We start from the raw sequence: 12,769 nt of genomic DNA on the forward strand, positions 1-12,769 counted from the left end.
AGCTCCAAACTCCTAATTCCCAGCCTAAGATTTAATTAATGTCAGATACAAAAGCTTTCAGACTGCTTTTACAATCTAACCAACAAGAGCTAAGGACATGGGTTATGTTTGCAGAAGTGACCTGAAGCCCCATCATTCAGCATCCGAAATGCTCAAGAGTCAAACTGAAATCAAAGCCTTCAGGAGCTATGACTACTTGAAATGGGATATTGCTGAACTTTGGTGCTAAACAGCAATTTTTCTTTTCAGTGTGAACTTCTCATTTAAGCATCTATTTTGGAATTAAGGTATGAAAATAAAGAAGAAGGCCATCCCCAGTGAAACTACAAGTCATTAATGATTAACCAGTGCATCATAGCCCAAGAGTGGAATGAGAGAAAATATTTTATATTTTAATGTGTACCTTGCTTCCCTGAAGACTGCAGAACTTCAGCTAAGTTTAACACAGATTTTCCTCTTTATGAGAGGAGCTTCAAGCCTTTAAAAATGCATTTGGGTGTTTTTTAAAGCTTCTGGCATTTTTAAAGTGTATGCCTTTTTTTTTTTTTTTCTTCCCTTGTAATATGATAGAAATCCTAATCAAGAAAAAATTATAGCAGAGAAATAATTTAATACATCTGTTACTCTGCCAAACTCTCCCACATAGTTTTGATCCAAGTACTGCTGATGAAATACTTCTGTGCACCCTCTGAGATTCAGTTTGGCTCACACCTTTAAGTGAAGATAAATATTGGTGAGGAGGTAGAAGAGAGAAACTACTAAGTTTCCATTTATCCACCCAAACATAGCACTCAGATCTCCTAAACCACTCAGCTTCACGGGAAAGATAAGATTCCTGCTGCTAAGCAGTCCAAATATTTTCCCACCCTCTCCTGAACATGGACAATTCAGGTGCTTACTATGAGACCTGATGGTGATGAAAAGGATCTACTTGCAGTTATACACACCAACTCGTGCAGTCCAAAGACAGAGTGACTGCACAGTTCAGGGTGTGCTATTTGCAGCATTGCTTGGTGCTGAGAATATTTACAATTAGAGAATTAGCAAAGAGATATGATAATATAAAAGTAATAAAATCCCACAGACTGAAAATATGCAGAACTGTTAAAGAGCCTGTTGGAAGGCCAGGATATAGAGGAGGAAAACTTGCCAGAAATAAGCATGAATTTTAGTGTTCTTTACTGGTTTAAGAAAAAAAAAAAAAAAAAAGACCTTTAATTATTTAAAAGCAAGTATGTATTTTGCCCAATGAAATCAGAGCCTAAAGAAACAGGGATCAGAAAGGATGAGGTCAGTCTAATGGTTGTTTGTTTTGTTTACACACAATGCAACTCGATGGCCTAAAACCTACTCAGGAATCTGCAAGAAAAGAGTGAGGTATTCTTAAATGAAAGTTATATTATTACAACAAATGCCATAAAATGTACCCTGAGCTCATTCAGTACCTTTCAAATATAAGTCTGTGGCTGGGTTGTTACAGGTAAACAAATAAAAACTAAGAACTGCAATATTATTTTAGACATGTACAGTGTAGAATGCAAACTGCAGGGATATTAACTGTGTCAATATTTACCCCAAAGGCCACTTAGCAAGTTGCACTTGTTTTCAGGAAAGCAAGCAGTGAATATTTGGAAACAGTATTGTCTCTTTTTTTCTCCCTGCAGAAGAAGCATCTGTTCTTGGCAAGGAAGGATAACCACAGTGAGACACAGCCGTGTTGCAAACACTCATTAGGTTAGGTTAGGGAGAAATGTGAGTTCAGCATGGAATGCTGACACTTTACCCTCCCACCAAATAGAAAATTCCCATCAAAGCTTCTTTCAAATGGAGTTATGGGGAATAGCACAGTGACAAAACCATTCAGTTTTTAAAAAGACCCAATAATTCTGGCTTCCATTTAAGAGTGCAAAAAAGTTTAGAAATACTCTTTAAAGAGTGAAAAAAGCAGCTATAAAAGGCCTTGTGGGGGAGAACTCAAAAAGTTCCTTTTGAAATGGTCAGGAGGAGCTTGGTGAACTTCACAAAACAGAATCTTTCCTAATTTCTCCCAGAAAATACTTTGTGCAAACTGACATCCTCAAAATTTCTTTCACTGCTGACTAGGAAGACACTTTCCCCGACACCCTGAACTTAAGCACCAGGGCTGGTAGGATGTTCACCGATGCAATTACCATAAAGCAGTGCAAAAGGCATGACCAGTTTAAGAGACTGCCCAAGATGAAATCTTCCCCCCATCAATCCTCTGCTGGGGGAGAGGAGGGGAAAGCAGGGGGAAAGGGTAACCAATACCTGGGACTGTGCAGAAGGAGACAGGCAGAACTTTGTCTCTCCAATTTACCAAATGGCAAGGCTTTAACTATTTCTTCACAGGATCTGCATGTTTCTAACTCTTTTCCCATAAGTACAAATGGGTAACATTTTCTTATTATAAAAGAAGATATTGCTCTGCTCCTACAAGACCGGAGATGGATAGGGCAGGTTGCCATGTGAAGTTTAATTACATTTTCTGCACTCAGATAAAAGATGTGAAATTCAGCATCACAATGCATCCTTTCCCTACTAAAGGCAAAAACTCTGTAAATCCAGCACCAAGGGCACAGGCTGTCTCTCACCAATGCCTCACGTTCTGACTGCCACATTTAACTGCTGCATATACTAAGCACATGCACCTGTGCTCCCCTCACTATCAGAAACCACTATCTTCTGCAGGTAAAAATCATGTGGAGAAGGCATCCCTTCTCAGATGGTAAGAATCTGATTTGTGACCAGCCACCACAAGAAAAAAAGCCTCAAAAGATGTAAAACTACACCAGGTCTAAATTTTTTTCAAAATAATTTTTTTACTCCAAGCTGCATTCAACTCTCTAGACATTCAGCAACACATTGAGAAACAACCCAAAACCAGAGTGGTTCTTCCTTACCAGTTTCCCAAAAGCTGACAGCCACTTCCAGGATCAAGATAAGGAGGACAAAAAGGTCTTTATTACTGGATGTTTCATGTTTTTACTCTGTTTTATTTGATATGAGAGGTGCAGCTGAAAATGGGGCAGGGTCACAACCAGGCAAGAATCTTCACATACAGGGCACTTCTAATTGCAGAGCTTTCCCACTCTTTCCCTGCTGCCCATCCCTAGCAGCCATTACAAGTCTCACAAAGTCAGTGTTGCTAAACTTGTGTAATAACTCACTGTCACCTCTTTTCCATGGCAGAAAACAGAAAAGTCTCTCCCAAGTGAAAATGGATGTAAAGCCTTTGTTAGGCTATGACATCCTTAAGTCCTGCTGTTCCTCTGCCTCTCAAGCCAAGCCCACAGAGCTCTGAAGTCCTTTGTACTTTCATCATTACACAGATACACTCGTTCACTTTACCTCATTTTTAAAAATACTTTTTTTTTTCTTTTCATCTTTACCTTATGTCTTCTCTTTTCATTTTAGAAATGCTCCCTTGTCCAGGCTACTCCGTTGTGGATTCTGACTCAAATGAAATATTTATGGCTCTAAATATTCTCTAACATCCAGCACCACAGGCCATCTCCATGGCTGTAGACTTTCCACTAGGCTTGTTACATTAAGGCAGTGTAAGCCTCAGATCACAGATCCCCAGTCTCTTTGTAGTCAGAGCTTGGCTGAGATGACTGGAAATTATGTCTACCACTGGCGTAAGCTCTTCCTCCTCTGTTCAGATAGTGCAGGGCTGAAAACAGCTCCTAACCTTCCACTCTCTCCAGATCACCTTCTCCTGTCTTACTCTTTCCAGCACCGAGTCTGCTCTAAGATGTTCAGCTGATGTCAGAGCAAGGCACTGGTTCTGCTCTGCACTCCTCCATCCGAAGGGATGGCTTCCTCTTAGCAGCCACGTTCCTACATAGCTGTGATGCAAACAGCATTTGCAAACAGCAAACTTTTTGCTAGACCTAGCAAAGAAATTAAGATTTTCTATTATGCAGCATAGTAACCTGAAACCTGGTAACCTGGTAAATCATCCTGAACAGGACTAGTCCCTCAAAAGGGTGGGCAGCACTTCACAAATATATCACAGAGCATTAAGAGAGTGGTCTTAAGAATTTTAAAGTAAATGTTAAAAAGTTTAAACTGTTCTTGAATATAAAAACACATCTCTCCTGATAACAGAGCTAATTTTAATACTTTAACTAGTGTCAGAACCAGTGATCTTATTCATGGGTGCAAATCACGATGTAAATACTTTTTGAAGGAATTTTGGCAGGGATTATGAAGAACCCTGCAGGACTTTTGATGCAATAGACCAGCTCCCTCAAAGAGCAGCACCAACTTTCAACTTTGTCATATCTAGGATCAGTAGAAAACTAGTCATTTTTCTGATCATCAAAGTTTCAGCAGTGTCATGGTTTGATCACAGCCAACAACTAAATACCACACATCCACTTGCTTGACTTTCCCCACTCTGCTGGGATGTGAAAGGAAAAAAGAAAAAAAAGGTAAAACATGTGGGCTGAGACAAGAATGGTTTGGTAATTGAAATGAAGATATAATAATAATAGTAACAATAAAAATAATAATAATGGAGACAGCTAAAAGAGAGAGAAGTAAAGCTCGAGAAACAAAAGAGAAGCACAATACAGATGCTCACCACCTGCTGACCAATCTAGAACATCCAAGACAGCCTGACCCCAAACCGTGAGGTAGAAACTGCTGGCCAACTGCTCCAAGTTTATACACTGAGCATGGTGTATTACAGTGTGGAATATCCCTGTGGTCAGTTTGAGTCAGCTGTCCTGGATGTGTTCCCTTCCAACCTCTTGTACACCTGCTCACTGACAGTGCATGGGAAATAGAAAATCCCTTGGCTTGGGGTAAGCACTACTGAGCAACAACCAAAACATCAGTGTGTCATCAACACTATTCTCATACTAAATTCCAAAGACAGCACTGTACCAGGTACCAGGTAGAAAATTAACTCTATCTCAGCAGAATCCAGGACAAACAGGAAAAACATCCTTTTGACTTAATCTTATAAATAATACATCATTTTCCAGGGGAGAAAATAATTATGAAGCATAAAAACACTAAAGAAAGGCAAACTCTACACATCAGGTATGAACAGTTTCCAAAGATTTGCCATTTGGAATATAAACAGTCTTCAATCCCTCACTTTATTAAAAAAAATGCCTCTTTGTCCTTTCTTGTCTTCAAAAGCAGCTGTAAATATTTGCTAAATGTCACCGATAATCTCACTATAAATCCTCACCAGAATTCTCTTTGACTGGATAATAACACACCATATGAGAATGAGAAAGCATGATGGACCACTAGATACTATACCATCCAAATTATCTCTTGCTTGGACCTATCCACTCTTCTGTAAGCCAGTCCTGTACTCATTCCAGACTCTTTGCAGCATGGTCAATCCTTTTGCTTTGACCCTCATAGCAAAGACCTCTCATTTGGACTAAGGCAACACTTTAATGCAGTATTTCATGAAACAGATTCCCTGAAGTTAGCATTTCAGGTGAAAATATCATTATCTAATTATTTATTTGTATTTCATTTTTTTTTCCTTTAGGTGTGATTTTGAGGAATTCAGGAGCTCTAGATCAAAGGAAGTGCACAGTACTCTATCATTTCAACACATTTTTTTTGGTACTGCAGCTCTTTTGTCCATCATACCCTGTTGTGGTGCACTTCCTCCCTTTCTTTAAAACAGAAGGGGAGGAAAAGTGTAGTGCCCAGAACTCACTTCTCTAACATAAATTCAGAAACAGCTGACAAGCAATTGAATGACAGACTTGTGCCAAAGTAGTTCTTTTAGAAGGGACAAGATCTCATTGGATGTTTTTGGAACAAGAATCAGCCTGTCCTTACCTTACAGCAGTATGGATATTGCACATAAATTAGTGCTACTTGTTGATGGTTTGGCACCTGAAGGGGAAAGTTGTTGCTCAAGCAATTCACAATAAGTCTCCTATTTCAATACCACTTCACAAGGTCTCTCTTATTTATTGGGTTGCCACCACAAAGGTTATTACCTAAATCAATTTTTATTAATACTCAAGGAAACAACACAAAATCAAATAGAAATACCTTGTGGAAAACCCCGAACTATTGATGTGAAGAACAATCTAAAATTATTAGCTAAATCACCTTAATAGACAGCCCTCCAAACTGGAAATTCATAGGTTTATACAATTTATCTATCCACTGATGCAAAGGAGTTATATATAGTGTACATGGATTTAAAATCTTGCTTTTTATGGGAGCAAATGTTTATTTTCTTCTACTTGAAAAAGCTAGAATCAAGACCTTGTGCTATACCCAGCATCCAAACATCCATTTCCCCTTTTTAAAGCTTCTAACTTGTTATGTAAGTAGAAAAACAATTATTGTTGCACTGTGGCCTTGTACACAGCAAATTCAGGAGGAGGGAGAAAGCAATAGCATCTCACTCTTCTGGCCATGGAGATGTTCACTCCAAATTTCAGGTCCTCTTCCTTCTCAGTGGCTGCTTCTCCCGCAGCAGGTCAGACCCTGTTTTTTTCATGCAGTAGCTTTTCCCTGAGGACATCTGCACATCTGAAGGAAGGGGCTGCTACAAACATGGCCCGTCTCTGGTGCGGTTTGGTGGGATTCTTCACAGGCTTGACAAACCAACTTTGAGCTGAAGAATCCTCCAAGCTCCTGTGTGTGTAACAACCCGATCTCTTTTGAAAGGTGACTGCCAGGGCGTAAAGGCTGGATGCACTTTGCATTCCTTGCTTTTTTACTGTATTGATGCAGATTTTGTTTCCTTTAAAGAACAAGACAGGCTTGCTTGCTTCAAAAAAAGAACACGCAACGTATTTGTGTAAATCAGGCCATGTGTTAAACATTCAGAGAGCAGCATAACAAAAAGCAGGTGCTATAAGGAGCTCTCAAATTTTCCACAAAAGCACCAGCAATAATTTATTTGTAACTACAGTTCATCCCACTTAGCTTGTTTTCCAGAAAGTAGTTCACTTGTTGGTCTGACATAGGCCCTAAACTGAGCACTTTCTCTTATCCTCTTTGTCACAGTGGTTGTTCTCATACTCTGAAAGGTCCATTTCTGCTTTTGTTTTTTGAATAGGACAGAGAGAAGGACCACAGACAAATAGGAGTTTTGAGCACTGTCTGGTAATCTTGGCTGTGAGAAATGGAGGATAATAAGGCATAAAATACTTTGGAACTCCCCTCCCATGAGCCCTGCAGCCCCTAAGAGATTAATAAAATCAAGAGTACAATTTATAAATGCTGAAATATTCTGTTATCACTAAAAAATAATGAAGTAAAAGACCTCTGCACTCTGTGAACTTTCTGTTGATGCATTTCAACTCTTTCCACGACTTGAGATCCATGGTGCTAAAATGCTGCGATTTCCTGAGACATTCAGATCCTTTTGTCATTGCTGTATTTTTGACATTGCTTTATTTTTGATGTTGAGCTGAAATCGCAAAGCTGCACTTTGCAGCTCTGCTGAACTCTTTCTAGTTTACATGGAGAGAAACAAAAGTAAAAAACTGACCTCATTTAAGTGCCTAACCTGAGAGCTGAGCTCCTCTGAACATCTGGTCCTCTATGCCTGGCCAGAACTTTTTCCAGTAAGATCTGAATAAAATAGGTGACATTGCTTTCACTTATGTTTAAACCCCTAAGCCCATCCACTTTACAACCACTGTGATAGAACCAGACAGATCATTCTCCAAAGGCAGTTCAGTGATTTTAAAGATGATTTCAGTCAGAAGTTTGGATTATTTAAACATACAATTGTTAGTGTGCATGGACCCCATCTCACACCTTTGGAGCAGTTGAAGACTATGGGGCTCCTCTGACAGATGAAAATTGAAGCCGTAATTGCAGGACTCTCGCCTTTGAAATCAAGAGCTTCCCAGTGCTCAGTTTGCAGCAGACCACCATAGGGAAACTGAGAAGACAAAGGACAAAGTCCATCCAGAGGACAACATAAGAGCTCCCACAGAGCACCTATGTGTATGCCTGTCTAACAAGGACTGGCAGCAGAAAGCTATCAAAGAAATGCTGTCACAATAATGAGACAAGCAAACAGAGACAGAGGTCTTTTCTAGAAAGTAATCAGTTTTTAAAACAACACAACACTTTCTACTTCAGTTTACTTCTACATTTACAAGCTGACGAAGCTATAAATTTGAAGAGAACTGTCTTCCATCCTACTTTGATAAATAGATTGCAGACAGTATGACAGCTTTTTGAAATTAAGGACCTGACTTTCATCAAGAAAGATTTCACAGAAATATCCCCCTCAGCAAACTTAACCTGAACTTTCTCAGTCATAAGCACAAAGCCATGCATCCATCCTTCAGGAAGTATTTGCTCTGTCCAAAACATTTTTTTTCTCTGTAGTAATTCCTGTCATAAACTCATTCTATTGCTGGTGATGATTATATTTCAGCTATTACTTGTTTTTTGGGCAACAGTCCTTAGATTGCCCTCCACAGAGGAGTAGTGTTTGCTGTAGATTCATTAGACAATGAGTCAAAGTGCTACTTCAGCCTACTGAAATGCTTCCTTAGATACACACTTTGAGACAATAAAGGGCTATGAAATTATAGTTTATAGCTTTTAACAAGCAGGTTCTTGATAAGCTTGCAAATAACTCTTCTTTTCAACATGAAAATGGGAAATAGTACCACACCCCAAGATTTTAAGAGCAAGATAGGTGTATAATCCAACCAAATGGATTAGGTGACTCTTAGACATTAGCAAATGTCACATTACTGTTATCCAGACAAAGTCTTGGGACCATAAGATGGCCAACACACCAGTTCCTATGGGGCATCTTCCATCTCCTCCTAAAGCACCCATCCATGCTCCAAGCTAAGCTCAAATATTTTGAGAGAGATTAAACTTGTGAGAGAGTTATTCCCACCATAAAATACCTGAGTTGCCAGACTGTTTCTTATTCTGCTCAAAATGCTGAAAGGTTTTGAATGTTTTAAGCACAGCTGGTCATCAAACCTTCATCTCTCCACATCCCCAACACACGGGCTAGATATTGGGCTGCTGTCTGTTAATCAATAACTTTTGAACATAAGCTTCTCCAACCCCTTCGATCTCTTCTTGGACTTTTAAAACACAGGCAGTGAAATGTCTAGAAGACACAGACAGCTGCTTGTTGTCTGTGTCCTTGTGGGGTGAGGACTTCTCTGGGAACATACAGGACGTATGATGCAAAGACTGCTTGGGTACTTGGGGTATTCAGTAGGAGACTTGTGGCCTGCACACTGTCAGCCATAGAGGGGCACCTAAACAACACTGATTGTTGAAATACTTGGAGGAATCTCTTTTCAGCCTCTTTGTGCTCTGGTTTGCTAGGAATAATACAGAGAATAGCACTTTCCGGCCTCGCAGTGTGGTTTGCAAGGACAAAGAAATCTACTAAGCTCAATTCTGTGAGTTAGAATATCAAAGATTGATTTGAAGAATCAATCACTCCAAACCTATTTTTCACCCAAAGCATCTGCTCTCAAAAGAAGAAATGAGCTACATATATTTTACATCAGCTTGTGCACAAAGAAAGACACAGTAAGTGGATGGAGACACTTCACACGGAAGCATACAAATTAGCTCACTGTGGGAGTGAGGGAGATGAAAATAACTCTCAGAGTTAAGGAATGACCCCCAGGCCAGTCCAGCACAGGAAACATCATCCAATCTGCAAAAGTAGCACCTGCATCTCCAAAAAGTGAAAGAGCCCTTTTCCCAGCAGAAGCTAAAATATATATTTCCTGAATAACTCAAAGGTAAATGCATTTTGGAAGGGAAGATGGGGTGACTGAAGAGAAACCCCAGAAAGTTGCAAGTCATCAGGTGTAATAGCTGAGATTCTCTTCTAGGAATTCTCTGCATAAAGAGTGTCTGAGATGTAGGGCATGTGGAAGGACACAAGGAACTCCCCTGAGTACACAGAAAGATACTTTTTAGATCAGTGGATTTATATCAAGTGCAGTTTTGTTTCATTCCTTCTCCTATAATTTGCAGCTTGGATCTAGTTTGAAATTTGGGGCTTTGGGCATGTTTTAGGTTCTTTTATTCCCAGTTTCACCTTGCAGTCTGAGTTGAAGAGAATTTTCTGATGCCTGGCTAGCATCAAGACAGGATATAAAAATGCTTAAAGCCACGTATTAGTGCAACAGCTGCACAGCTCTCCTGCACATTTCTCCCAAGTGTGAAAATATTAGCTGTGTAGTGACAGGAGAGGAGGAACTGCCTGCCAGTGCTCAGAGATTGATGAGAAAGCCCTCTGGTATGGGGTAAGGCAATCAGACCATATCTGAATCCCAGGGAACCGTTTGCAACAGTGGGCAATATTATTGAAAGATAAAGCCACTGGGCTTGCACAGTTGTGCTTTATAGAAACAATTTGCAGCTTACAAGCCTCAACATTGTGGTTTCTGTCCTGCAGGGTGAGAATTTGTTTCTATCAGGTTTGCTACATTTTTTTAGCAGGAGTCCTAACTTGTCTCACCGCTCAGTCACAAACAAGTTACTTGGGAGCAGCAAGCTACTGCATGTCAAATAACCAAGTGTGCTTAGCCTTCCTTCATCCAGCTGCTTTGAATGCTCCTGAACTTGCTAAGATACATTTGGTCAGTCATGCCTTAACTTGTAAGTATCCTCAAGACTTTGTTGCAGCACATCAGTCTCCAAAAAGCTCATCCAGCTTTAATGTTGAGCCTAAACGTCAAGAATTATCCCTGTGCTCTTTCTGCTCCCAAATTATATTTGACACATGATGTTACAATTTTCAAGCTAAGTTGTTTCCTTTCGGCATTCACAAGTAGTCTTAAAGCTCCACAGTTAAATCTGTCATGGCATGATCACATCCTAACAGAATCATCAGCTCAGAACCATCCTCTCCCAGTGGTAACTGAATAGTATTCCTACAGCAGGACAGCAGATTATTTAGAGGGAAATGCAGAATTAAAGTATTTTTTGCTTCTTAAAATACAGCTCACCAGAGGGAAATCAAAAGAGGACTGTTATGGCTGCAGTCAAGTGATTAAAGGAAGAGTGGTGATATCCTAGTTTATGCAAGTTGTTTTGTCCTCTAAATTGTTCATAAAAACTCCATTTCATCTTCATATTATTCTCTAATTATTTTACACAACCAGACTCTTGAATTAAATGCTATCATGCACCAGGACCAGGTAACAATTGTACAGACTGAGTGGGAGAACCAAGTTATGAGCAAATGTACAAGTTAATACATATGAAAATCTTTATGAATTTTAAGCATTGTTGAAGTCCCAGCAGTCATATGCACACAGGAAAAAAGGGCATAATCCATAATCCTTCATGTACAGAGGAATTTACATGTCCTCTTTCACTTGTAAGAAACTAGTTTTCTATGAATTAGTGAGCTCTAATCAGTAGGCTCTAATATCCCAGTAACCTACTGCACAAATTTTGTGTCAACACATTAGGATTATTATTGCATTTGCACAAACATTGTCACAGAGTTTTGATGGTTTTAATTGAGACATGCTTTCTCTGATTATATTTTAACAAGATTTATGAATAAATACCACAGCAAGAAGTCTGCAACATCTGGATGAGTCTCACTCAGAACCATTATGACAGCATTTATTTTATCAGAATCACTGGAAAATACTCTTATCTCTGGTTACATGACAAGCAGCAAGAATTCAATCTGTGTGTCTTGTGTGTAGGCTGATTGCTATCCCTTTAATAGCCTGCATTGCTAAGAGTTGTGCAGCTTGAACTGTTTGAAAGTCTTTTCTCTCCATAATGGAACAAAAAAAGGCTTCCCACCCTCCACTCGCCCAAATTTAACCACTTCTCTCCCTTCCAGTGAAGCTGCATGCTTCTAGGGGAGCTAAATCCCAGCACGCCCTTTTAGAGACTGATGCTGTCAGTCCTAGATCAAGTCACATGTAAATGTAATGGTCAAAGGTGACACTGAAAGTAGTAATCACAGCCAGAGAAATTAAAAATAGAGGGACATTTAGTCAGCAACCCAGTCTTCCCTTTCTCTTTAACAGCATAAGCCCATAGAGAAATAAGGAAAAAGACAAGTCCACTTTGTAATTCTCCTTAATCATTAACAGAAGAAAATACATTCCAAGAGCAATGTATAACATGGATATACAATTCAATTGTTTACAAAAAAACATCTTTCCTACAACATTGTAAATTCTACCATTGGCTTGTTAGCATGTCTTGTTTAGCTGTTGTATGAGATAGTAAATCTCTGCAATGAATGAGCAGGAGTAAAGCTACAGGAGAAATGGTTACCAAACCAAAGAACATCCTACCTACTGATGTCCAAGATAAGTGACATGCAACTTAATATTTTTATAATATTAAAAAACAAACAAAAAAAACCCCCAAACCCAACCAACCAACCAAACCAACCAACCAATCAAAATCAAAAAAAATCCAAGTGGCAACACTCACCATTCTCTTCCTGTGATACCTTGAGGGATTTCATTTCTATTTGCAAGTCTCAAAATCCACTCTAAAGAATGTGAAACTGCTGTGTGCTGATTGGTGGAAAGTCAGTGACCTGCTCTCCTGGTTAGTGAATTTTGCTAGTGAGAAACAACATAAAACATGCATTAGGATTTTTTTCTGTATATTTCAGGCTTTTTCTGTATATTCAGCATCTTAGTACAACGCTTTTGGATTATTGACTCCATATAATCAGAAGAATGAGATATTGCTGTTGAGAACATATCAGGTCTTTACAGGAAAATGAATTATCAGTATTTAGGTATTC

General features: G+C 39.3%; 1 long non-coding RNA gene across 1 annotated transcript in view; it reads right to left on the minus strand.

Annotated features, from left to right (window-relative positions):
• The window catches only part of LOC134564077 (uncharacterized), a 254,863-nt gene that overhangs the window by 172,847 nt on the left and 69,247 nt on the right, over nucleotides 1-12,769 (minus strand). The window contains exon 2 of the long non-coding RNA XR_010083467.1: nucleotides 12,448-12,581. This is a non-coding gene — a long non-coding RNA (uncharacterized LOC134564077). The remainder of the gene's footprint in view (nucleotides 1-12,447; nucleotides 12,582-12,769) is intronic.

Source organism: Prinia subflava, chromosome Z (genome assembly GCF_021018805.1).
Source record: "Prinia subflava isolate CZ2003 ecotype Zambia chromosome Z, Cam_Psub_1.2, whole genome shotgun sequence".
Lineage (NCBI taxonomy): Eukaryota > Metazoa > Chordata > Aves > Passeriformes > Cisticolidae > Prinia > Prinia subflava.